Source organism: Culex quinquefasciatus, chromosome 1 (genome assembly GCF_015732765.1).
Source record: "Culex quinquefasciatus strain JHB chromosome 1, VPISU_Cqui_1.0_pri_paternal, whole genome shotgun sequence".
In the NCBI taxonomy this organism is placed as follows: Eukaryota; Metazoa; Arthropoda; class Insecta; order Diptera; family Culicidae; genus Culex; species Culex quinquefasciatus.
This window is the reverse complement of record NC_051861.1, coordinates 51,797,522-51,825,275: the sequence shown is the minus strand read 5'-3', so window position 1 is coordinate 51,825,275 and position 27,754 is coordinate 51,797,522. Positions and strand designations below refer to the sequence as shown.

Genomic DNA, 27,754 nt, shown 5'->3' with positions numbered 1-27,754 from the left:
AGGTCAATATAAAAAATCATTATCGAATTATCGAAGCACTCGTATTTTTTTCGTTAAACCATAAATAAAAACCGTAATTCTACCGAATTTCGTTTATTAATTGGCCAGGGTACGATCATGCACATCCAACTGACTTCCGCTGGATTATTAGCAACAATAAATAGCCCCGTCACGGGTTTGGCTTTGTTGTGCGCTATTGAACAGGATTTTGTGGGATTTTCTCTTCCTTTCAACTGATGCTGCTTCTGCTGTATGGGTGAATTGTATTGTGAGGAAAAGCTATCATATATAATCATAGTATGAAAACACAGATTTTTGTTCAGCTGCATCAAGAATCGTTCAGCTGGGAATTGCGAACGTCAGGAAATGCGTTTTTTGTTTGAGAACGATTACCACCGGATGAATATGGGTAATCGCTTAAATATACATTTATATATACAGTATGTAAAAAAAGTATTTACACCCCTTGGGCATTATGCACGTTTTATGATGAAACATATGAACAATTTAAAGTTTGACAGAAACCTAGTACAACGTTTTGTTCAGAAACTGCAATTTGCAATTTGCTACAAAATGCTCATGAAAAGATGATTTCCTTAAAAAGTTATATAACAAATGGGTAATTCTCCGCCAACTCACACAGCAGTTGCCCCGACCCCTCTTCGATTTGCGTGAAACTTTGTCCTAAGGGGTAACTTTTGTCCCTGATCACGAATCCGAGGTCCATTTTTTGATATCTCGTGACGGAGGGCGGTACGACCCTTCCATTTTGCACATGTGTTTTCAATAATTTGCAGCCTGAAACGGTGATGAGATAGAAATTTGGTGTCAAAGGGACTTTTATGTAAAATTAGACGCCCGATTTGATGGCGTACTCAGAATTCCGAAAAAACGTATTTTTCATCGAAAAAAACACTAAAAAAGTGTTAAAAATTCTCCCATTGTCCGTTACTCGACTGTAAAAAATTTTGGAACATGTCATTTTATGGGAAATTTAATGTACTTTTCGAATCTACATTGTCCCAGAAGGGCCATTTTTTCATTTAGAACAAAATTTTTCATTTTAAATTTCGTGTTTTTCTAACTTTGCAGGGTTATTTTTAGAGTGTAACAGTGTTCTACAAAGTTGTAGAGCAGACAATTACAAAAATTTTGATATATATACATAAGGGGTTTGCTTATAAACATCACAAGTTATCACGATTTTACGAAAAAAAGTTTCAAAAAAGTTGGTCGTCATCGATCATGGCCGTTCATGGTCACCCGCGACAGACACGGACGACGAAACAAAGAGAAACGCAAAAAGTAACTTTTTCAAAACTTTTTTTTCGTAAAATCGCGATAACTTGTGATGTTTATAAGCAAACCCCTTATGTCTATATATCAAAATTTTTGTAATTGTCTGTTCTACAACTTTGTAGAACATTGTTACACAAAATAACCCTGCAAAGTTAGAAAAAACACGAAATTTTAAAATGAAAAATTTTGTTCTAAATGAAAAAATGACCCTTCTGGGACAATGTAGATTCGAAAAGTACATTAAATTTCCCATAAAATGACATGTTCCAAAATTTTTTACAGTCGAGTAACGGAAAATGGGAGAATTTTTAACACTTTAGTGTTTTTTCGATGAAAATACGTTTTTCGGAATTCTGAGTACGCCATCAAATCGGGCGTCTAATTTTACATAAAAGTCCCTTTGACACCAAATTTCTATCTCATCACCGTTTCAGGCTGCAAATTATTGAAAAACACCTCTTTTTCGCATGTTCAAAAATGGAAGGGGTCGTACCGCCCCTCCGTCACGAGATATCAAAAAACGGACCTCGGATTCGTGATCAGGGACAAAAGTTACCCCTTAGGACAAAGTTTCACGCAAATCGAAGAGGGGTCGGGGCAACTTTTCCCGATTTCGTGTGAGTTGGTAGAGAATTACCCAAATACTATTACAAAAATCAAAGAAGGTACAAAAAAAGTTTGTACAACTTTCGAAAAAAAACATAAATAAAGTTATTTGTTGATAAATCACCATAAATCCAGTCTCCCAACTCGAAATAAGCAAACAAGCATGATAACAAAATGATCTGGATTGAATATAAAATTATATAAGGGCTTCGGCTACCATTCCCTAAGTGGCTATGGGCGGAGGTTCGATTCTCGCCTTATCCTCCTGGCCTTCTATCGGATGGGGGAGTAAAACGTCGGTCCATTTGCGTAAAACAGGTTTTGGGTGACTCACCACACATAACCTTCGGACGCCGGGACGGACAAATGACCCGGGGGTTGTGAAAGTGGATTGCTTTGCATTTATTAAGTTTTATATCTTCTTAGTATAAAAGTTTTTATCTGGAAATTCTATATAAAACTTATCTAAACTTATTTTTTTTTAATTTAACTTAATGTCAATATATTACCATAGGATTGCTAAATAAACATTTTGAAGTGGGTATAAGACCGTTTTGGGGGTCTTAGTATCGATAGAATAGATTTTTCGTTGGAATTTCGTACCAACCCGGAATTACGTTATCGGAAAATCCACATTTAGTGACATTTAGTTAAATCAATAGTTTGCAAAATAAAGTTTAGATAAGTTTTATATAGAATATCCACAGCTAGGGGAATTATACCCATTTTAATCACTCTAAGCCTTCAACCTATTCGCAACACTTTTGTTTGTTTCCGCTATTAAATCAACATTTTCAGATGTATCAACAATGGAGAGTTGCTTGCTCACTTTTAATTGATCTATTTATCAATTTGGAACTGTTAAAAACACTTTATTTAAGCTATAATTTGTGATCAAAGTGCTGATGGGCCGATAAAAGAAATAGGCTGAAAAAGGGTATAGTTCCCCTATATAATCTTTTATACTAAGTACTTATTTAACTTTATATTCAATCCAAATTATTGTTTATCAGTCAAAAATGCCTATTTGAAGTTGGGAGACTGGATATATGATGATTTGTCCACAATTTACATTATTTATGTTAATTTTCCGAAAGGTGTACAAAACAATATTTTTTGATGTTTGTAATATTATCTATCTATATAAATACAAAATTTCGATGGTTGTTCGAACGCGAATCAGTTCAATACGGAGTGTCGGATCGAGGTGCTCTTTGTTGCGTTGGGTTCGTATAAGCCCAAGGAAGGTTTATACGCTAACTAATTGACACTTTGGCCACTCTGGAACCGATTCGGAACATCGGCAATTTGTACGGAAAAACTTGCGTAAAATCAAATTTTGATCACAGGAGGGTGAATAATCAAAAAATAAAAAAAAAAAAACGTCAACAAACGGATAAAAAGACAGAACGAAGTTTCTCGGGTTAGGCTTGTTTGTTATAGAGCTTTTTGTAGAAATTTTGTAGCAAATTATTTGGCATGAGTTTCTGAATAAAACGTTGACCTAGGTTTCTATCAAACTTTAATTCTATCAAAACATTCCGCCGTGACGTTGCAACGCTTTGACTTTTCTTATTTCAGTATTTCGACTGCAACTCAAAAAATACATTGAAAAGGTACATATGTTATTACAGATTCGGAAAGTACATTAAATTTCCTATAAGAAACAATGTTGAAACATTATTTTAAGCGAATATTCTATGTTTGAGAGAGGAATATGTAGCGTCACGTTGCAACGCATGACTTTTTCTCAATCCTGACCCAAATCATGTTTCGTCATTAACTCTGCTCTGTTAAACAACAAATTTGGAGTTCTTCTTCCAGGATTAATACAAAAAAAATTATCGGAAATGTATCCTGGTGATAGGGTGGAGGGGGTTTAAAAATATTAATGTTTTGTTACGTAATGCAAGAACGCTCCCTTAATATTTAGATGGTTTTGAGAAATTTACAAAACACGTGGAAGTTTTAGAAGGGAGGAGGAGCTTCAAGTTTGCAGTAGGGCTGAAATTTATTAATAAAGTGCCCGTATCGTTTGTTGATGGCCTCTAAGGGGTGATCTGCAAACAACGTAACTTATTTTGTTGACTTTTGAGCATTTTAAATTGAATTTGAGGAAATAATAAAACTGTTTACCTGCGCAACATAACATTTTTTATTGCGACCAACTAAACGTTGCAAACATTTTTTTAGGTAAGGGTTCGTCCAACAACAAAGTGACAAAAGCTTGTAAAAAAACAATCGAATCACGTGATTTGTATTGTTTACTGAATTGCACTCTAATTTGGCCTACATAAGGGTGTGGGATAAAAAAAAATCTTTGCGTTGTATTAGAATGAACCCACACGTACATCAGTTTGTCATAAAGGGGCCATCCAGTAACCACGTGATTACTTTTTAGAAAGTTTTAGAATTTTCCCTCTTGTGAGCATCGGTCTATTTTGATTTATTCAACAAGTTTCATAAAATACCTTTTTTTTTCGAGTTGCATACAAACTTAAGTAACGGAATTTGTGAATGACCCATGTACAATTCTTCTGTAAATATGCTCAGAAACATTGTATGAAAAAATATATAATATATAGTATCCTTTTATCTTCAAAAACCAACTACGCATACACCTTTTTTGCCATATGACCAATATGATTTAAAATTTCGTGACGTTGCCACGCAAACTTAAACCTGTTGTAACTTTGGATCTAGACAACCAATTAAGTCGCTCTAGATTGCATTTGAAAGCTCTTTCCAAGTACAAAGAGCATCCAAAATATCAAAATGATTGAATGTTTAGTTTTCTGTTGGCATAAACAACTGTCCCTTTTTCGTGACGTTGCAACGCAATAAAATGGTAAACTTACACTAGTTCGAAAAAATACATAACTTAACATAAACTGCACACATGACAGTACATCTAAAAACTTACAAAATGCAATCAAAAGAATATATTTTTGGATTTTATTTCGCTGAAAACCATGAGTTAAAAAAATGTTTTAAAACGATGATTTTATCACGAATTGATGCATAATTTAAACAACTTGTATAAATGATATTCAAATGATCAATTAATGAAAACCATGATTTTTTAAGCTTCAAGTAGTCTAGAATCGAGGAAATTGTATTGAGGTTTTACAGTAATCTAAAAACATCTGGCAGTCATTAGGTTATTTTTAATTTGACATTCCTGGCAGCTGAAGGCAACCCAAGGTAAACGTTTTCACTAAATCACTGACATGTTATGACTTTTTTTTTGCCACGGTAAGCATAATGATGCTGAAAGGAGACCATTATTAGAAGTGCCCTCATCAAGCAAGCAAGCAAAGCATCACCTTCTCGCTCGGAGGCTCAGAAAATCTCTCTGCTCGGCTATTCAGGGTTGATGCCCCAATGTGTGTGCCTTATCTCATTACGTGTGCCACGGGAGCATTTTTTCTCTTTTGTGCTCGACTTGCTAATACACTCTAAGGTTAACAGAAACACCACTCCTCTCACACAATATCTATCCTTCCTCTCTCTATAAGAAGCGAGCTTGGGGCTAACATCAAGACGATGACATTGTAGCAATGAAGGATGTCTTCACTTTGTCATTGATCAATTACTGTTATGCCTGTTCAGGGGAAACATGAAAAAGCCAAGTTTGAAGCATGCTGCTATTTCCGCACGCAACAAAATCTGTTTGCAAAAACATGGGCACCCTTCGTTAACTTGGCTTCAAATTCAATAGATTTCTGCGTACCGTCATCAGGTATGACATTGAGTCTGGTGGTGAGAGCTTAAAGCAAATTTCAAGCTTAATATAATATATTGATTTGGTTGTAATCACCGTGGAATTTTTAATTGGTTAAATTCGCAACAGAAGAAAGCTGCGTTGCATTTTGCGTCTGAAGATGACCGAAGAATAGTAGGTCGAAACGTCGCAAGAAAAGAAAATAGTGTTTTCCTTGTCACCGAACAAAACCAAGCGAATTTAACCAATTTAATATAATATATTTAAAGTCATTGCTCTTATTCTAAATGCAGTTTCTGTTTTTATTTGATTCAGGCTTGTTTTCGCTTTTTAAATATTTGAGATACTTTGGAAAGGTCATAAACCTTGCGCTGATTCTTGACATCGGGTTCGGTTATAAATTTATTGACTCAATCGGCATCGCATGGTGACAAACGGAGGCACGAAAAGTAAACCTTTTTCCAGCTATTGTTTTTTTTTTGTTTCCCAATTTGTGAAGATGCGGAAAATTTCCCAAAGGAGAAAAAATCCACCATGAACTTTTTTATTCCATTCGAACGTCCAAAACTGTTAAAAAGCGATGTTTGGCTTCTGGCTGAGCATCACCGGAAAACTTCAGCACCACATCGATGATGTCGCATATCGGTTGGATGTTGGTGTTTCACACTGGTTCGGGAATTGAAAACGGAATATCTTATTGGTTATGACAATCATAAACAAACAAGAGATGGCCCAAAGGGAAATGAGCAGTGAACCTTTTGGACCGTTTTCCCTCCAGGATCCATTTGTGCGATGTTTACTCAGGACAGGAATTTCCTTCCCTGGAGATGAAAAACACCTAAAGCTTGAATGTTCCACCAATGCAAACTGTCACCCAATGCAGACATTTGGACAGTTGGTAGATAAACGAAGGGATGTTGAAAGTAAGCTTCAGAGTTGAATGCCGGGAAATATTTTTAATGTCTCGATTTGACACACAGTATGGCCCATTAAAAAATGCGACGATTGCATTTTTTCACAGAAAAAGTGGTGCCATTCCTAAATTTATTTAAAAATCTGCTTTTTTTATGTATTGTGGTGTTATTTTAGTATGTTTTGAAGATATCGTCATGATAATTTTTTGCAGTTCACCAAAACTGTGTACAGGCGGTCTACAATTCTGAATGTATTGTTGTTACAATATTTACCCTAATTTAATAATTTATATTAAAAAAAAAAACAGTTTAAAATATCCAACAATGTGCCGAAAGCATCGTAAGAAGTCTATCATAAAAACGCCTAATCAACGAAGTTTTTTAATTTTGTTAAAATTTGTAATTTGTTCGAAAAATACCATTTTGGTTATTATTTTGTGTGATTCTGTCAAAATAAAAAAATAACTTAAAACCGTTGTCGATGGCTCAAAAGCGTGCACAGCGACTCTGTATTGTTAAAAGTCACATCAGAGCATCTGTCAGGATCAATTACCATCATAAGTAGCATTTGTTTTTATCGTTGAAACATTGCAGACTCCAAAAAATCCCAAAAATGGATGCATTTTCAGAATCGAAATATTTTTGAAAAGTTCCCTTTTTTACTATACCTAACTGGTAAATAGAATGCGTAAATTTGGTGGAACTAACTCTTACAACTCTCAAAAACAGTAACCTTGAAGGCTGTATACTTTTCAGTCCATAAAAATACCAAATACACAGAAAAAAGTTGAATTTTGGAATGTTGAAAATATGGTAGGTTTAATAATACCTCTTTTTTGAGTAATATTACATAAAAAAATTGTAAAAATGTGAACCTGATGAATATTCATAAAAAACTGATTTAAATTCATCATTTTCTGAGGTAAAATTCATCATTAATTTTGACACAGAATCTGTCACCATTTCCTGATGAATATTACCATCATTTTTTTCTGTGTAGGCTATCCTCATCGACCAACATGAAAAAAGTATGTTTTTCTTTATATGGACTGGGCGTAGAGCAAATTGGAAAATTATAAATTTCAATGAGTTGTAACTTGTTTTATGCTGAGGGAATGGTTTTGAAGGCATTGATTGTTTGTTTTGAACCTATTTAACATGCACACATGCTACAAATCAAATCAATCAAATTATTCGCTCTACAGCATTGCCTTGGCGTTCTCGATTGCGATATTCCTACTCGAAACTAGGTGTCCGAAGGCTTGATTGTTGAGGCAATTGCAAACATCTTTTTACACCTTAGCTTCCATCCACCCCGGGATTCGAACTGACGACCTTTGGATTGTGAGTCCAACTGCCAACTCCACCGTGGCAGGACCCAGGGAGACGACTCCTACACCTGAATTGAGCTAACGACCTATCCTTCTAAGTTAGACCGGGGCCAACATTTACTTCCCCATCCGACGGAAGGCGTGATCAGACAAATCTCGTCTCGAAAAATGCCACCGGGACCGTCTGGGATCAAACCCAAGCCGACTGGGTGAGAGGCAACCACGCTTGCCCCTACACCACGGTCCCGTCACACATGTATGTAGCAATAATATTTAGTATGTAGTCATAAATAATTTTTAAGGGCATCTGATTTTTAATTTAATTGTGTGTGAATAGTCTAGGGGCGTAAGGACTATTTGAATCTATTGATGCAAAATCCATTATAAACGGAACATTAAGCTATTTTTCACTCAGCTATAAACTCCTTCAAGAAGCCACGTCAAAGTATTAATATGCCAACATTAAGTGCACAGTGGAAATACATGATGTAAATGGTTAAAATTGGTAAATTACACACAAAAAAAATATTTCCGAATGTTACATCATTTATGATGTCATACTTTTGCACGTCATTAAACATTTAAATTCAAATGAAATTTAATTTAAATTTGCAACAAATTATACGTAAAACATGATTTCACGTGTGATTCAATCGTTTACGTCGAATCTCAAGTTTTCGTCAACTGAGTTTACATGTGAATCATTTTTTCCGTGTCGAGTAAATTCACATTTTTTTCTGTGTAGGTAGGGGAGGGTGGGGAGACTTGATCCCCTTTTTTTGTATCGTACATAACTCTGTCATTTTCTCACAAAATTATGAACTTTTTGCACGAATTGAAAGCTTAAACATTCAACTATGTTTGGCTGATAAGGGTATTTCACCAGATAAACTCTTCGAATCAAAATATAACAAGTTTAGCATGCAAAATATTGAAAAACTTTAAATCTTTTTAGTCCAAAATTGATCATGTTTACAAAAGCTGGTAATTTTTGTTTACAAAGCTTTTGAAAAATGGTTCAAACTGCAGTATGTTATGTACAACTATACTAAAGGAAACTATGTACGAAAACCCAGCCCAATTATTTAATCTTGAGGCTTATTCCAGTGACTGTAAAAATGCAGGGATCAAGTCTCCCTAAACGCACTTTTTTTAAACAATTGATTGTAAAAATAGTTTGACGATAATTTAACGTCAAATGCGTAAGGGTTTTGGAGTTGATATGTTTATCAAACAATTTATGTATAAAAAATATTTTTTGAATAATTTTTGAGTGTTTTCTATACTTATCACAGCAAAGAAAAAAGATCTCTTGGAAGTTTTTTGCAGCATATTTTAGAAAAATGTGTGTAACTCAAACTTTTTTTTTATTTTTTTTCTTTGTTTTCTACAATGAGTTTTAGTTAATTTCGCTCAACTTTCTAGAACAAGGCTAATTATTGACGATATACAGGCAAGTGTCTCCGGGGATCAAGTCTCCCTACTCTCCCCTACATTCAATTGATCAGAAATAAATTAAAATTTTACCTTTAGTACTACACAGAATCCAGAAAAGATTGGGATGTGCAAAGCAATTATGTCCCCATGCAGCTATTTTTACACTTCAAGGCAACTATAACGAGTTTCCTTGTTGCTTTCAATTGTACCAACTGGATCACCGATGCCCGGAAAGTGTTATTATCATCGTCGTCGTTGCGCTCACCCTGCCACGGTGTCAGTCTCAGTGACCCTGCTGCCCTGCCCTCGGCCTTCTGTCTTGTCCCGATACTTCATTCAAGCCCGACCGTCATTCGGTGTATAGTGCACTTTGGATGTTCATCGTTACGGTTGAGTTGAAACGTTTCTTTCACTGACAACATCGAGGATGCTGATCCAACAGCTAAATACACTGTGTACAATCGTTATCTCTTAGAAGCTCGTTCTGCTTTAGAGAAAATTGCTTCAGCACCAACGCTACCAACTTTTAACCCGACGCTTCGTGGTGGTGCATCGTTTGGTTGTATAGAGCAGTCTATAATGGTGTCCGATAAAGAAATCTTCGTTGCAACGGATGCAGTGCAATAGATACCAGTTGATTGTACTGAGAGAGAAAATGAAGCAAAATTCTGTAGGTATAAGTGAAGAACAAAAAACAACAATTATTTTCTATAGTCATGATTTTTTTTAATCAGCGAGTTGATCTTTCAATATTGTTGTGTAGAATAAATTACAAAAGTCAATGTTTATTTTTCGTTAAATTCTAAGCAGCAATCAACATGTTTCATTCGCCACTTGAACGTCAAACTAGAAAACGGTATGGAATAGTAATATTTTTCGTTTGGGAGCAATTTGTTAAATTATTTTCACGAGTCACGTTCTCTGTTCCACCTTAAAAGTTTTTGTGTTTCTTTATCTTACATCCAGTCTCAGCCTTAAAGCTAGCCAGCCGGAAAGGTTTCCAGGTTTCTTGTGTTTTAGTTCTATAGTTGTAGGGAAAAGTTTCATTTTCAGCGCAAAGAACTTTTCTCCCGGGAAAGATTTGCTACGATCTATGTTTGCAAATAGGTGCCAGTTAGTGTTAAAAATTAAGTGCAAGTTTGGTGGGAACAAAGTGTGACAAGCCATGTGTTACGATTTGTTTCGCTAAGCTTTTTAAAATTCTAAAGATTTACAACTGCTTGTTTCCTATTCTGAATTCTTGAGTCAATTTACAAGAGAGCCCACGTGTTCATATTTGGTTTGCTTAGCACACACAACTTTAATGAGAGAAAGAGACGTCAAGGTTATAACACTAGGCTACACGGAGAGACTGTGCCCGGAATTATTAACAATTATAATTGTTGATTATACTTTCGTAAATTTTAACAAAAACGTACTTGTTACTGTCAATTTTCAGTTAAAATAACCAAAATTCAATATCAATTTAATAATTTGTTTGTTGAAAAGGCTAAAGGAAAAATGCTAACAGATTTCTTCGAACGTGCTCGACGGTTAGCTTTGGTTTTACAATGGCCATATTTTGTTTGGTTGAAAATAATTAACAATTGGTTGAATATTTTAAAGATGAACTTGAGTTTATTTAAATTCTGTCATTTGAAGTAAGGATTCGAACGAGAGCGGTCGGTTTGTTGAGTTAGTGTTGTTAATTATAAAGTGCGAGGATGTGATAGGGAAAAATCACTCTATTTGACTAACGTTTGATTAGTGATTGAGGATTTCTGGACTGCCAATCATTTTCCCGGTGAGGACTTTTTATTTGTTTTATTTTTTCATTTTTTTTTATTTTGATCCATGACAAACATCTTAAAAACAGTTTTATATTGCGCTTTTGTTTTTCATGACTATCTTATTTTTTATCACGGTGAAACATGTTAAGAGTATTTATCAGTTTGTTCCAGTATTAAAAATAAAACTTGCTGGAATTAAACCGTATTACTATGACAATAACCTTCTTGTTGTGATAAAAAGTCTGAAATGTGTGATTTTATTTAAGAATTCAAATCACTCTTGTTTGATAAAAACCTGTTTATATTTTAATCACATTTTAAAGTCTACTTTTGTTTAAAGAATGTGCTCATCTCTTTTGGTCAATTTAAAAGCATGTCGATCTAAATATTTTTCAATCTTCTATGCTTTGCATGCTCAAAATGTAAATCCTTATAAAAAATTGATTTAATAAAATTATTGATTATTCTTAAAAATTTAAGTGGTTATTTTTTTATTGAACGTCTTCCATTGAAATCGTTCTAAGAAATATGTCACTTATTACCTTTACAAAATGTTATTTTTCTTAAAATCTTTTATGTTTGATACTGTTTTCTATCCATTCTAAAATGAAAAAAAAACACCACCAAAATGTGGTGTTCGATCATTGACAAATTCTGCAGTTTTGCAATATGAAATATTGCTCTTGCATAATCTTTAAGACAATTTATAAAGGGTCCAGGAATACCAAAATTTGATATTGATACCAGAGAACGGTATTATTACGGATGAGCCATCAGAATCACAGGCGGGAGTTTTAGTGTTATCAAATTGAAACCCTTCGCATAAAGAAGCCTCGACTGGTGCCGAAATCCGGAACGAAGCTGGCTGAGCGAAAATTGATTAGAACCAAAATTTGGTGTGGCAAGCCCAGACTTTTGGCTTAGAGCCATGAACTCTGGCGACCGAGAGTGAAAAAAAGAGAAAAAAAAAGAAAACGATGGCAGAGCACGGTGCTTTAATCTAGCTGTTTTGGCGATTTAGCCACCATCACGTACCCACAGCGGCGACTACATCTCAAGTGGAACAGATTTGCGTCATGTTTTATTACGGTCTTTAGCTGGCCCGAAGGCTCGACGAACGAATGCTGGTTATATGTCTACGTGATTATAAATGCTTTTCCTTACCATCGAACTTCTCAATTTTTGCTCGGCAACTTCTCATTAGCGTGGTTCACGTTTCTATGAAAAAGACAAAAGTTGTTATTTTGTCTTGCATCAACCGGAATTTCGTTCTTTTATGTCCCCAGAAGCACTCCTGAAAATTTGAGCCCATTTGGTAAGGTCTAGGAGCTCCAGTTTTAATTTGATTTATATGGGATTTTGATTTATTTTCCATGGAAACTATCTTTTACATTGTATTAGGATTTTTTTATAAATCGATGAAATGACTTGATTCTTATAGTAGGAGATAGGTTTTGAACTGGGAACAACTTTGTAGAACATACCAACATGCTAGGAAGTGACCCTTTAAAGATACAGATACTTTTAGATGGTGGCTGGCCCTTCAAAAGCCACCATCTAAAAGTATCTATATCTTTAAAGGGTCACTTCTAGCATGTTGGTATGTTCTACAAAGTTGTTCCCAGTTCAAAACCTATCTCCTACTATAAGAATCAAGTCATTTCATCGATTTATAAAAATCCTAATACAGTGTAAAAAGATAGTTTCCCATGGAAAATAAATCAAAATCCCATATAAATTTCAAATTAAAACTGGAGCTCCTAGACCTTACCAAATGGGCTCAAATTTTCAGGAGTGCTTCTGGGGACATAAAAGAACGAAATTCCGGTTGATGCAAGACAAAATAACAACTTTTGTCTTTTTCATAGAAACGTGAACCACGCTACTTCTCATGATAAAAGATTAAAAAAATCAGTTGATTATAAAAAAAACTTGATTTTCAGCTCAATTCAGTTCGATTTTCAGGTCATCGTTTTGTGAGTCTAGGTTCCATGTGGCATAAGCCAAAAGAGTAATCGGATTTCGTCGTTGTCTTGTCGCTCGTGCATATTGGGTCAAATTGAAAAAAGAACACGATTTTATGCAGCTCACAATGACTCACCTTTTGAACTGGATTCGATTTCATTCCTGAGATATTAAAAAAACCCGAAATCACTCTTCATATGAAAGAAGCTTCAATCTCAACACACCTTGAAAATTGTATAAGTGCGACAACTGGCCAAAGGGATTTCAGTTCAACTACGACACGAATGCCATTGCAATGGTAAAGTGTCTTTAATAAAACTTATAATAATAATTTCAGTTCAGAACGCGTTTGACACACGTATAGGCCTGACTACCGTAAACTTAATTAATTATAACTCGATACTCCGGCAACCAAAGAACGGTTTGCCATAGAAAACGTATTTGTGTTGTTTACATGACGTGCTCTATTTTTTGTTTATTCTAAGTCAAACATTAACACGCGTTCTTCTCGGAACGACAACAAGCGATGTGCGACAAGATAGCACGAAAAAGTCGATTTGAAATTTTCGTAGGTCATCGTTGCTATAATCAACTGCAAATCTTTATTGATGGTTCTTGGGTTTTTTATTCTTCCCGGCGAATCCCTTTATCACTTTTTATAATTTGAAAAATAAATATATATATATATATATATATATATATATATATATATATATATATATATATATATATATATATATATATATATATATATATATATATATATATATATATATATATATACAGCAATTCCATTTGAAAAGAGCCTAAACCAAAAAAAGTTCTCCGATCGGGCTCAAAATTTTTGGGGTTCCTTGGCCAAAATAATTAGACCCGTATTTTTTTGGCCATTAGGTGGCCTACATCGTGCTAGGGTGGTTCAAAAATGGCAATTTTCGTAATTTTCGCAAAAACCACTTTTTCTAAAATCATATCTCCGCCATTTCATCCGATTTTAGCTGTCTTAGACGCAAAGAAAGGTGATGAGTTTGGCTATTTGGGAAAAATAGTAAAGTTCCAAAATCTAGCTTAACTATTGAAAAGTCGTATGAAAACTTAAAATGGCGTTTTGACCGTGTCTGGACCAAAGAGCCTATGTCTGAAAATATTTTTATCGGATTCCTCGAAAATTTCACATAACATATCAAAATTGGCGATGTCGAACCGTACGTTTTGGAGATACGATTTTTGAAAATAAAAACTGCGTTTTCGACGCGCCACGCGCAAAAACGGGAAAATGACGAAATCGGCAAAAAATCAACTTTTTTCACTAAAACTGCGATAACTTTAAAATTTCAGCGATGACCTATACATGTCTGGGTACCAAAATTTTCGTAATTGAGAGACGCAACTTTTGGTACCATAACATCATCGCTGAAATTTTAAAGTTATCGCAGTTTTAGTGGAAAAAGTTGATTTTTTGCCGATTTCGTCATTTTCCCGTTTTTGCGCGTGGCGCGTCGAAAAACGCAGTTTTTTTTTTCAAAAAATCATATCTCGGAAACGTACGGTTCGACATCGCCAATTTTTTGATATGTTATGTGAAATTTTCCGAGGAATCCGATAAAAATATTTTCAGACATAGGCTCTTTGGTCCAGACACGGTCAAAACGCCATTTTAAGTTTTCATACGACTTTTCAATAGTTAAGCTAGATTTTGGAACTTTTACTATTTTTCCCAAATAGCCAAACTCATCACCTTTCTTTGCGTCTAAGACAGCTAAAATCGGATGAAATGGCGCGGAGATATGATTTTAGAAAAAGTGGTTTTTGCGAAAATGACGAAAATTGCCATTTTGAACCACCCTAGCACGATGTAGGCCACCCTAATGGCCAAACAAAAAATACGGGTCTAATTATTTTGGCCAAGGAACCCCAGAAAATTTTGAGCCAAATCGAAGCACTTTTATTTTTTTCTTTAACTTTCATATGGAACTGCTGTATATATATATATATATATATATATATATATATATATATATATATATATATATATATATATATATATATATATATATATATATATATATATATATATATATATAGATATATAGATATATGTGATGCATCTAACTTGTCCAATTTATTTCAAACATTCTGATAATGTTACTTTTCACCCCAACCCGAACTGCTGTGCGCAATTTCATAATGCGAATCCTCTCCTAATCTCTCCCACCCTCCCTCTCCGCGGTCGGCAAAAGTCACTCAAGTTGGTTCCTCGAGGGAGATTTCCAAATGGCAGAAAGTGAGAAGATAATTACTTTCCGTCACTCACCGCCGCCACAAGCATTCCAAGTGGCCTTTTCCGCGTGTCTACTCAAGGCATCGTATTGGATTCAAAACCACAGACAGCCACAGTCAGGCTATTCAAAAGAAAAGAAGAAGATGAAGAAATCCTTCAACTTTCAATCCGATTTACGAGGGATGCTGAAAATTAAAAAAGGACCAACGCAAAGATGCTTTGGCCAAGGAAATGTAGTTTTATGTTTTTTTGGTGTCACACAGTCCGTCTTAAGGACGTATATGGTGCCTTTCACTATTAGGGCAATGACTGTCAAAAATGGTTCAGAATTCAATGTCCAGAAATAGTAAATTGAAATGAAAAAATAATCACTGTATGTTGAATGCTTCTACAAACAACACAAAGAAAACCAAATGGGAATGATGCCTTTCAGAGCCTTAAAAGACATAATAATTGCAAGACCTATTTAGATTAATGAAGAAGATTTAGGCAATTATGTTGTGAGTTTAAACTTTGTCTTTGGAACATTTCCAAATCGCAATTCAGCTGTTACAAGCTACTCAAAGTATAATTAGAATTAGTACAATTTTTTGGGCTTAGTATAACCGATTTCTGATTGCGCCATCATCCAACGAACGATTTTAAACGGTAAAATCAGATTGCTGATTGCAAATTCTTCGCCAGACAACCATTTATATTATTATCCAGCCCAGACTTCCGTCGTTTTGTCTGGGCTAGTGGAATTAAACATCTTTCTATGTTTAATTCCACTGTTTCCATACAAATTGAGTTAAAATTACTCTGGAAAAGTAACCATGACCCATCCAATTTTCAACCGTCCAAATATAACTTTTTTCAATGTGTTTCATGGCCATGCTGCAGTCTCTATCTTCATATGTTTGCCACAAGGTCTAATAAATTGCAGACTGAACTTTTTTGTTTGTAGCTGCATTGAATCGATTTTCCAAATTTCCACTTTTTCCAGTTTCAATCGCTCTTTCCAATGTTTTCAACAGGCACTAGACTTTCTGAACGTAGCTGGAGTGCGTTTGGCAGTGACGCCGAGGACTCGTTGCAATCATTTGTCTCGTGCAGTTTGCTGTTTTGAGCCGATCGGTTTGCATCACATGCAAATTGAAACGCAAACTTTAATCCAATTACAATAAAAAGTGATTGTTAGAGGACAGAGACAAAAAAAAAAACGAATAATCAAAAAGCATTTTTCAAATCGAAATAAATTTTTAATACCGGAAAAATCCCGAAACGGTGTCGGAGAGGGCTCCCCCCAAACAGACTAATTTATATGTTAGTGTGTTTGCTCATGCATATGCATGTTTCGTGTCCGATGTTCTGTTTGTGGTGGGCTTAAAAATTGAAAATTAATGTTCCAATAGAGATTCATTTCAAAGCTGAACAAATAACGACTAAGCTTCTTCTGTGGGGGGTGGCCACTTCTCTGAAATGATGAATTACACATCTTAACTTTGATTGTTGAACTTTTAAGAAGTTGTAGCTTTTTCACGTTTTCCTGGGTTTAATAAAAAAAAAGCTAAACATTTTAACGAAAGGATTATAATAGAGGATTCACTAAAATTTTCAAACGTTCATAATCTGGCTTCAATTGTGGTTGCCTGGGGAATTTTTAATTGCACTCGACACCAGAGAGAGTGCATCAATAGCATCTATTATCACCGTTTTGGTAGCAATCAAATTGACGGCCGGTGGTGGTCTACCTTCTCAGATTTCAGCTCACTCAGTCATTCACGCTCCATGTCTGGTTCTGATTCAGCAGATTGGCTATGTTTCAACCGAGCAATCTGAGCGGATGAATGCTGCAGGATATAGAACGATAACATGGAATTGGAAGTTGGTAGCGGCATCATCACCGTAGCACCGCTCGTTGCCAGGAGTGATTCAGATCAAAAGTGTCTGCAGATTGATTGCGGCAGGGGAAAAGTCACAATCTAAAAACGTTTGATCTTTATTTTTCGTCATTCCAAGAAAGACTCAATCATTGCTTGCATTGGTAATATTGTTTCATCTATATAAAAAAATACAATTTTTCATTAAAGATTTTCTGTATTGGAAATTGGAAAAATTCTTCAAGAAAAATAAAACAAAATTTTACCCTATGATTATGATGTGTTCCGATTTACTCCAGATAACGGTACATTATGAGATGTATTAAATTCATCTTTTTCGATGACATACATTCCACCGTAGCTCCATGCAAGGAGGATTTATTTGAGATATTGATACACTAAATCCCCGATTTGCGCTCCCCCTGATTGCGCCTCCCCTGTTTTACGCCCCCAAATTGCGCTCAAACCCCGAAATAACGCTCCCCCCAAATAAAGCACTAATTGGCGCAAATCGGGGGAGCGCTATTGCGGGGTTTGAGCGCAATTCGGGGTTTTTTTTAAGTACTTTATTTACATATAAATTGCAACATTTGTATAAGGGGTCATCCTCAAAACACGGATAAGGGGCCATTCACAAATCTGGGTATTCAAGAACTCCAGGAAGTCATGGCCTAGATATCTACCTGATCAACGGGGGTCTATATGGGTGTATTAACCATCCGTATAACTTCAGCTAGTTTCAGTGGACCACGATTGATACTCTGCGCCATGTTGGATTGTTATGGGATACTAAGCAACTCCCGGAAGTCATGGCCTAGATATCTACCTAATCAACGGGGGTCTATAAGGTTATATTAACCATCGTTATAGCTTCAGGTAGCTTCAGTGGTCCACGATGGATACTCTGCGCCATGTTGGATTGTTATGGGTCACCCAGGAGCTCCAACAAGTTATGACCTGATGATTTCCGTAAAAAAGGGATAGTTATTATTAGTGATTTCAAATGCATATTTATTGTTTATGGAACTAGTGAACTGCTGTGCTGGGTACTTCTAGAAATTCGAAAAATACAATGAATTCAAACGTCGTTTTAGGTATGGTGATGTTATTTGACGTCCTTTATAAGACCCTTGCCTTACAGTTGGTCTAAATCCATTCTAAAGCCAAAAACCAAGGGTGGCCCATTCTGCCTCCCTGGTCTATTCTGCCTCTAAAAAGATTTAATCGCTGTTCTAGGTTTATGAAGCAAGTAACCGAAACATTTAATCCGAACTAACTCTCACACTTGAGCTACAAGTCAGTTTATTTTTTATTTTTTTAACACTCGATAAAATTATGGTCACCAAATTCGGATCTGAAGCGGAAGCGGTAGGTTCAGACCAAAAAATCGTCTTTTTTGCAAAGCGTTACATAATAAAATATGAATTTAAATTTGCTGATTATGTCTCTAACTTTACAGTGAACCAACAAACGGTGCTTTCAAAGGAAGTGCAAAACAGAACCTTCGAAACGATTTCGTCCGAAGATTCAAAATCTTTTCAACACCTTTAATTTTGGCACAGCTTGAATTAGAGAGCACTTGTACAAAAGGCACAGAATAAAGAAAACAATGCAGAAGAGTATAAGTATGATGAAAAGTGTTGGGTGAATTTGGATACAAGATAAAATCATCACCCGTATAATCATATATCACGAACGTTATAATCACATTTGGGTACACCTAAATCTCGGATGTGCTATGGTTCTTTGTAGAAACGATGTGATGCAAACTTCGAAGATAAAAATAAACGGCGTTGGATGTGAACTTTTCATGTCAACATTGAGCACGAAAGGAAATTGCCATATGAGTTTCATAGGAAACAAGGTTCGAACAAATGTTATGCTCTGTTGCTATTTTTACCATCAATAGGATTAATTATGCTTATGATTTATGATATCTTTTCTGAAAAATAAGAACCGTAGAGCTTACGTTACTAGAAATCCCAAAAAGTAAGGAGTTTCAAGAGTTCAACAAGAGCTCTTCAAGATAGGTGCAGTGTAGCACTTTGGGCTGCGGCAGGATAAAACTCTCTTCAAGTTTTTTTTTCAGACTCAAGAAGAAGGTTTGACGAAAATTTTACCCTACCACGGTCAAATCCGGCAGCAAAATCTTGAGTCTGTTTTATTCTGAATAGGTTTTATAAGCTTTTATGTTTCATATGTTTATAACTAATCTAAAAACTCGAGATATATACTGCTGATAGGAGCGCACTATGGTACATTGGGTGGCCAAGTTTCAAAAAAGTGACCTTCTCCAAATATTTTTTGGTATTTTTTTCTCGAAAGTAAACATTCTAACTAAGAAAAATCTAAATTTTCAAAGCTCTAAGTTTGTTCATTACGGAGATAGGCAAACTGAAAGTCAAAAAATGAAGTAAAAAACTAGCGTTTTTCGTAAAAAAGGCTGATTGTTTAATTTTGACATAGCTCAGCCATTTTAAATATTTTATAATGACCATTATACATCGTTGGAAAGGTAATGAGATAAGCTTTGAAACTATTAATACATAAAATGTTGTTTCCAAACCAAAAACTGGAGTTTTTATCGAATAACTGAAGCATTTTTTTGACAAAACTTATTTTTTTGTGTTTGTTAATCGAGTACTTTTTTTGCTAACCGATGCTAAACATGAAACTAAGATCACTTGAAAGATTGGATCATAATCTAACATTGCTGAAATTTCCAGCCTGCGATTTTTTGCGTTTTCGGAGATATGCCATTTTGAACATTTACGTTTTATCAAAATTTGCTGCAATCTACATATGCGCCTGTTTATTTCACTTGCTTTGCTACCTACTTCGTGAGCATCGTCGCTTCAAAAATCAATACCTGGTTTCAAGAAGTTCGAAATGACTTTATTGGAATTTTCTGTTGCCTACATTTAAAATTGAGTACCTGTGTCAAAATAAGGTGTTCGTAGGTAAAATAAGGATACCGAAAAAAGTATTCAGCAAAATATTGATTTAGCATGTTGAATTTCTGCGATCAATCCATGAAACTGATCCACATTTAAGTTTTATTTTGGTTAGAACAAAACATCATAAAAAGTACCTTTAACATATCCTGAAGCCGTCAGAAACTCTATAATCAAATGAATTTTCATGAACAAGAACATTAGGATTAGTTAGAATATATGTTCATAATTGATATTTTGAATAAAATAAATTTTTGTTACTTGTTATTTGATTTAACCATTAAAATTTTCGCAATTCATGCCTGTAAGGATGTGGGGGGGGGGGGGCTTATATGGCATGGACTCACAAAAAAAGAAACACACAGCAGTAAATAATAAATATTTGACTAAAAATGAATTTATTACGCTTAACAAAATTTTGTTGGTGGGGAGGAGGGGAGGGGGGGGGGGAGGGGTGAAAGAAAGAGGAGGGAGGGGTTGTGTCCTTAAAGTGGGGATGTATTAGCTTATCCATAATTTAATAATATAAACTTGCAATACAATACGTACGCAATTCTGTTGCACTTGCAAATGTATGAAAAGACTATTTGGGTAATTCTCCGCCAACTCACACAGCAGTTGCCCCGACCCCTCTTCGATTTGCGTGAAACTTTGTCCTAAGGGGTAACTTTTGTCCCTGATCACGAAACCGAGGTCCGTTTTTTGATATCTCGTGACGGAGGGGCGGTACGACCCCTTCCATTTTTGAACATGCGAAAAAAGAGGTGTTTTTCAACAATTTGCAGCCTGAAACGGTGATGAGATAGAAATTTGGTGTCAAAGGGACTTTTGTGTAAAATTAGACGCCCGATTTGATGGCGTACTCAGAATTCCGAAAAAACGTTTTTTTCATCGAAAAAAACACTTAAAAAGTTTTAAAAGTTCTCCCATTTTCCGTTACTCGACTGTAAAAATTTTTGGAACATGTCATTTTATGGGAAATTTAATGTACTTTTCGAATCTACATTGTCCCAGAAGGGTCATTTTTTCATTTAGAACAAAATTTTTCATTTTAAAATTTCGTGTTTTTTCTAACTTTGCAGGGTTATTTTTTAGAGTGTAACAATGTTCTACAAAGTTGTAGAGCAGACAATTACAAAAATTTTGATATATAGACATAAGGGGTTTGCTTATAAACATCACGAGTTATCGCGATTTTACGAAAAAAAGTTTTGAAAAAGTTGATCGTCATCGATCATGGCCATTCATGGTCACCCGCGACAGACACGGACGACGAAACAAAGAGAAACTCAAAAAGTGACTTTTTCAAAACTTTTTTTCGTAAAATCGCGATAACTCGTGATGTTTATAAGCAAACCCCTTATGTCTATATATCAAAATTTTGTAATTGTCTGTTCTACAACTTTGTAGAACATTGTTACACTCTAAAAATAACCCTGCAAAGTTAGAAAAACACGAAATTTTAAAATGAAAATTTTGTTCTAAATGAAAAATGACCCTTCTGGGACAATGTAGATTCGAAAAGTACATTAAATTTCCCATAAAATGACATGTTCCAAAATTTTTACAGTCGAGTAACGGAAAATGGGAGAATTTTAAAACTTTTTAGTGTTTTTCGATGAAAAACGTTTATTCGGAATTCTGAGTACGCCATCAAATCGGGCGTCTAATTTTACACAAAAGTCCCTTTGACACCAAATTTCTATCTCATCACCGTTTCAGGCTGCAAATTGTTGAAAAACACCTCTTTTTCGCATGTTCAAAATGGAAGGGTCGTACCGCCCTCCGTCACGAGATATCAAAAAACGGACCTCGGTTTCGTGATCAGGGACAAAAGTTACCCCTTAGGACAAAGTTTCACGCAAATCGAAGAGGGGTCGGGGCAACTTTTCCCGATTTCGTGTGAGTTGGTAGAGAATTACCCATTTATTATAGAGCAATTCTCTACGAAATCGGTCTTTTTTCTTCAATTTTAATTTTTGTATTTTTTAATCCGGCTGAAACTTTTTTGGTGCCTTCGGTATGCCCAAAGAAGCCATTTTGCATCATTAGTTTGTCCATATAATTTTCCATACAAATTCGGCAGCTGTCCATACAAAAATGATGTATGAAAATTCAAAAATCTGTATCTTTTGAAGGAATTTTTGATCGATTTGGTGTCTTCGGCAAAGTTGTAGGTATGGATACGGACTACACTGGAAAAATAATACACGGTAAAAAAATTTGGTGATTTTTTATTTAACTTTTATCACTAAAACTTGATTTACAAAAAACACTATTTTTAATTTTTTTATTTTTGATATGTTTTAGAAGACATAAAATGCCAACTTTTCAGAAATTTCCAGGTTGTGCAAAATCACTGACCGAGTTATGAATTTTTAATCAATACTGATTTTTCAAAAATCGAAATTTTGGTCGTAAAATTTTCAACTTCATTTTCGATGTAAAATCAAATTTGCAATCAAAAAGTACTTTACTAAAATTTTGATAAAGTGCACCGTTTTCAAGTTATAGCCATATTTAAGTGACTTTTTGAAAATAGTCGCAGTTTTCATTTTTAAATTAGTGCACATGTTTGCCCAGTTTTGAAAAAATATTTTGAAAAGCTGAGAAAATTCTCTATATTTTGCTTATTCGGACTATGTTGATACGACCTTTAGTTGCTGAGATATTGCAATGCAAAGGTTTAAAAACAGGAAAATTGATGTTTTCTAAGTTTCACCCAAACAACCCACCATTTTCTATCGTCAATATCTCAGCAACTAATGGTCCGATTTTCAATGTTAATATATGAAACAATTGTGAAATTTTCCGATCTTTTCGAAAAAAATTTTTGGAATTTTCAAATCAAGACAAACATTTTAAAAGGGCGTAATATTGAATGTTTGGCCTTTGTGAAATGTTAGTCTTGATTTGAAAATTCCAAAATATTTTTCGAAGAGATCGGAAAATTTCACAAATGTTTCATATATTAACATTGAAAATCGGACCATTAGTTGCTGAGATATTGACGATAGAAAATGGTGGGTTGTTTGGGTGAAACTTAGAAAACATCAATTTTCCTGTTTTTAAACCTTTGCATTGCAATATCTCAGCAACTAAAGGTCGTATCAACAAAGTCCAAATAAGCAAAATATAGAGAATTTTCTCAGCTTTTCAAAATATTTTTTCAAAACTGGGCAAACATGTGCACTAATTTAAAAATGAAAACTGCGACTATTTTCAAAAAGTCACTTAAATATGGCTATAACTTGAAAACGGTGCACTTTATCAAAATTTTAGTAAAGTACTTTTTGATTGCAAATTTGATTTTACATCGAAAATGAAGTTGAAAATTTTTACGACCAAATTTCGATTTTTGAAAAATCAGTATTGATTAAAAAATTCATAACTCGGTCAGTGATTTTTGCACAACCTGGAAATTTCTGAAAAGTTGGCATTTTATGCCTTCTAAAACATATCAAAAAATAAAAAAAATTAAAAATAGTGTTTTTTGTAAATCAAGTTTTAGTGATAAAAGTTAAATAAAAAATCACCAAATTTTTTTACCGTGTATTATTTTTTCCAGTGTAGTCCGTATCCATACCTACAACTTTGCCGAAGACACCAAATCGATCAAAAATTCCTTCAAAAGATACAGATTTTTGAATTTTCATACATCATTTTTGTATGGACAGCTGCCGAATTTGTATGGAAAATTATATGGACAAACTAATGATGCAAAATGGCTTCTTTGGGCATACCGAAGGCACCAAAAAAGTTTCAGTCGGATTAAAAAATACAAAAAAAATCGAATGACCGAAATCCTAGAGAACTGCTCATAAACAATCAACTATTAAAAAACATGAAAAGTCATAAAAATGGACGTTTATCATTTCAATACCGTACAATTACCCAAATTTGTATGAAAAAAACATTTAAAAAGCAAAAAAATAATTTGGCCGCCTGTTTGTATGGAGATGGCCCATAGTGGAGCGTTACATGACTAAAGATTTGATTAAAACTAAAACTAAATTTGCCATCAAAGCACTTGGGCACTGCTTTGCTGGTAGAAAATGCTAATGAATGGTGAAGGATAATTCTCTCTGCACGAGATTTTCAATCACTTCATGCCGGGAACCACATGCTCACATTCTATATCTGTTTAATTGAAATTCGTCCGTCGCTTACATTTCAAATAGCCCCATGATTCACGTATAAGCTATGTTCAAGGTGATATTTAAAAAGTAAGCGTGGAATTGTGCTTCGCAGAATCTTTGAGCATACCAAATTGATGAAACATGTTGCCTCAGCAAACGAACACCACGTGGCAGCAAAGGAATCAATAACGTCATGATTCGAATTCCCGGACGCTTCGAAACCCGGACACTTCAACTTGTTTTATCAATTATTTGGATATTAGTTCGCATTATGAATGTCAAAACTGTGTTATATGATGGATTCTAACATCAACTTTCATTTAAAGTTTGTTTGAACGCTGTAGTTAATGCCGAAACAATTAAATAAAATAAAATTATAAGTTAACCAAAAATGCGAAACATTTCAACGGAAATATTTCAGAGGCGTCCGAAGCACCGGGAAGGCAAAGCAGAATTTTATGTTTTTGATTTTCTTAAATTCTAGCCATTTTTTATACAAACTATCGATTGTTTTGATGTTAACAGCTTATTTGAGACCTAAAGAATGCCATTCACTAACATTTCAGTCCAAATTTGTGCGATTCATAAGCAAAATTGAGTGTCCGGAATTCGAAGCAAAAGTGTCCGGATTTCGAATCAGCTTTTAACAGTGTCCGGGCTTCGAAGCACAACAAGTCATTTTAATTTTCAAATTCTGATAAAAAAATGTTAGAAAAGACATATTTTGCATGCAATCTCTTAAAACGGACTGTGTATACTACATCCTGATGATATTTTTACATTTCCAACTTATTACATGATTTTTTGCCAGCTATAACAATAATAATATGGTACTAAGTGTCCGGATTTCGAATCATGACGTTACTGGGTAAAGAAAGTGCATGTGTAGGCCAAAGTGATTAATAATATCTTAATGAGCTTTTCCCGGAATCACCTTAAAATTTGACATCTTTCATCTTGCAGATGTGTGCGTGCAAAAATAAACGGGAGACTTGTGCTTGGCCAAGAACGTTCCGCGAAATGGTACCTAGGGGATGTTAATGTTATTGGATTACACTCAAGAAAATCAAAAACTGAAAACCATCACCACCATTGCTTATCAATCAGTTTTTGTATGATTTCAAAAACAGTTGACGGAAAAGTGCGTTTTGTCTTTTGGTATAAAAACAAATCTTACATTTTTCAACTGTACGAAAGCCACTATGTCTTCTTTGGAAATGATTGAAAAATTCAAGTTTTTAAGTTGTATGTTCTGAAAGGGATTGGAGTCTTGCCTTGTTGTCAAGTGGAACTAACGAAAATAATTTCTTTCTTCCAGACTCTTGAAGAAGAGTTGAAGACAGTATGAGCACTGTGGGAGAATGTGGCTAATTCTCCGCCAACTCACACAGCAGTTGCCCCGACCCTTCTTCGATTTGCGTGAAACTTTGTCCTAAGGGGTAACTTTTGTCCCTGATCACGAATCCGAGGCCCGTTTTTAATATCTCGTGACGGAGGGGCGGTACGACCCCTTCCATTTTTGAACATACGAAAAAAGAGGTGTTTTTCAATAATTTGCAGCCTGAAACGGTGATGAGATACAAATTTGGTGTCAAAGGAACTTTTATGTAAAATTAGACGCTCGATTTGATGTTGTACTCAGAATTCAGAAAAAAACGTATGTTTCATCAAAAAAAATATTTTTTTTTTAAATTCTCCCATTTTCCGTTATTTGACTGCAAAGTTTTGGAACATGTCATTTTATGGGAAATTTAATGTACTTTTCAAATCTACATTGACCCAGAAGAGTCATTTTTTTTCATTTAGAACAACATTTTTAAAACTTCGTGTTTTTTCTAACTTTGCAGGGTTATTTTTTAGAGTGTAACAATGTTCTACAAAGTTGTAGAGCAGACAATTACAAAGATTTTAATATAAAGACATAAGTGACCAAAATGTTACCAAAAACCAATTTTTCTATCTCATCACCGTTTTTTGAATTGCCACGTTCAAAAAGCTGATTTTTGAAGGTTTGCTCAGATGCTTTCTATAAATTTGATATTAAGATTACGAGATAAAACCAAAAGTTTCATATGCAACAACTCTTCTGAAGACACCAAAGCTCCAAAACTTCATCTTTTTACGGAAAATCAATTTTCCACCTAATTTTGCGATCTGGACCATTGTGCACTGATGACTACTCTACCCTACTCTGTATCTTTTGACTAGAGCAAGATAGTACCATATTTTCTTCGGGAAAGTTTTAGAGCGTATTCTCAATTTTAATCCTTTCGTGTTGTGTGTGTGTGTGTGTGTGTGTGCAACCAACCAAACGGGACCACGCGGTCGCTTCTTACAAATTGAGTTGTTTCCATGTATTTTTAGATCTACATTCTATACATGCAAATAACTCGCATAGGCATCTGGAAGGTGTTAGCTCTGCCGAGCTTCGGTGACCCATTTCTACGCTGGCTAGCCGAGCGCGAGGTACTTCAGCTTTATCGACAAGCCCCGCCCTGAAGAACGTTTGCACCAATCAGATTCAAACGTTATTTAGAACTTCCGAACCCTTGTCAAATGGACAAGGACCCAGCGCGTATATAGTTGGTAGTAACAGTATTCCTAATTCCAATCATAGCTCACCAAGTCGCGATGGCCTAGTGGTTAGCATTTTTGCTTACCAATCCAAAGGACGGGGGATCGAACCCCGACTCGAGCGACTTCGATTTTTCGTTCATGTTCAGAGTTTCAAGATTAATATTTCCTATACTTTTCTCGTTGGGAGCAGATGGGAATCGAACCCAGAACCATTCGCTTACAAAGCGAACACCGTAACCAGTCAGCCACGGCCGCTCCTAATTTTAATCCTTTCGTGTTGATATATAAATCTGCATTAAAATAAAAATTATGAAAATTAAAATGATACAAATTAGTTTTCCCCATACAAACTCCCATGAAAAATTCAATCGCTTTGCGCTAATTGGGGGCTCAACCAATTGCTTCCTGATTTTGAAAGCTTGTTTTAGACCCCAGTAAGAACTGAGAAAATATGTTGCTGATTTGATCTGACAAATTTTAATCCAAACAACTGGATTCTACCCTAATGAGCACATCATACTTGTCACTTGGGAGAAGTGCGACTTGAAGGATAAACTTCTTCCTGCGTTAAATTAACCGCATAATTAACGATAAAGCATTCCGCCTTTAATTTGCCCCGAGATAAATTACTCTAGATAGTACCACTGACCCTGGCTGTTGTCTGGCTGCGCAAAAGAGAGACCGAGAACGAAATATCGAATGCGGAAAATGTTGGGAAAGTCCCGGGAAATTTTCAGCTACTCCGGAAAAGTGATGGTTAAATGAAGAAAGTGGACATGGCAAAGTCCAGGGAGGAGGATTTATCCGGGTTGGCAATGAGGATGGGGAAAAAACTTCCGTAAATAATGACCAGCAGTGGTGTTTCCGTAACACTGTGTCACTCGTACAGTCCATGA

The 27,754-nt window shown here is 35.1% G+C and overlaps 1 protein-coding gene across 2 annotated transcripts in view; it reads right to left on the bottom strand.

Moving 5' to 3' along the window:
* The window catches only part of LOC119765461, a 370,431-nt gene that overhangs the window by 42,934 nt on the left and 299,743 nt on the right, over window positions 1-27,754 (bottom strand). The gene's annotated exons all lie outside the window — the stretch shown is intronic.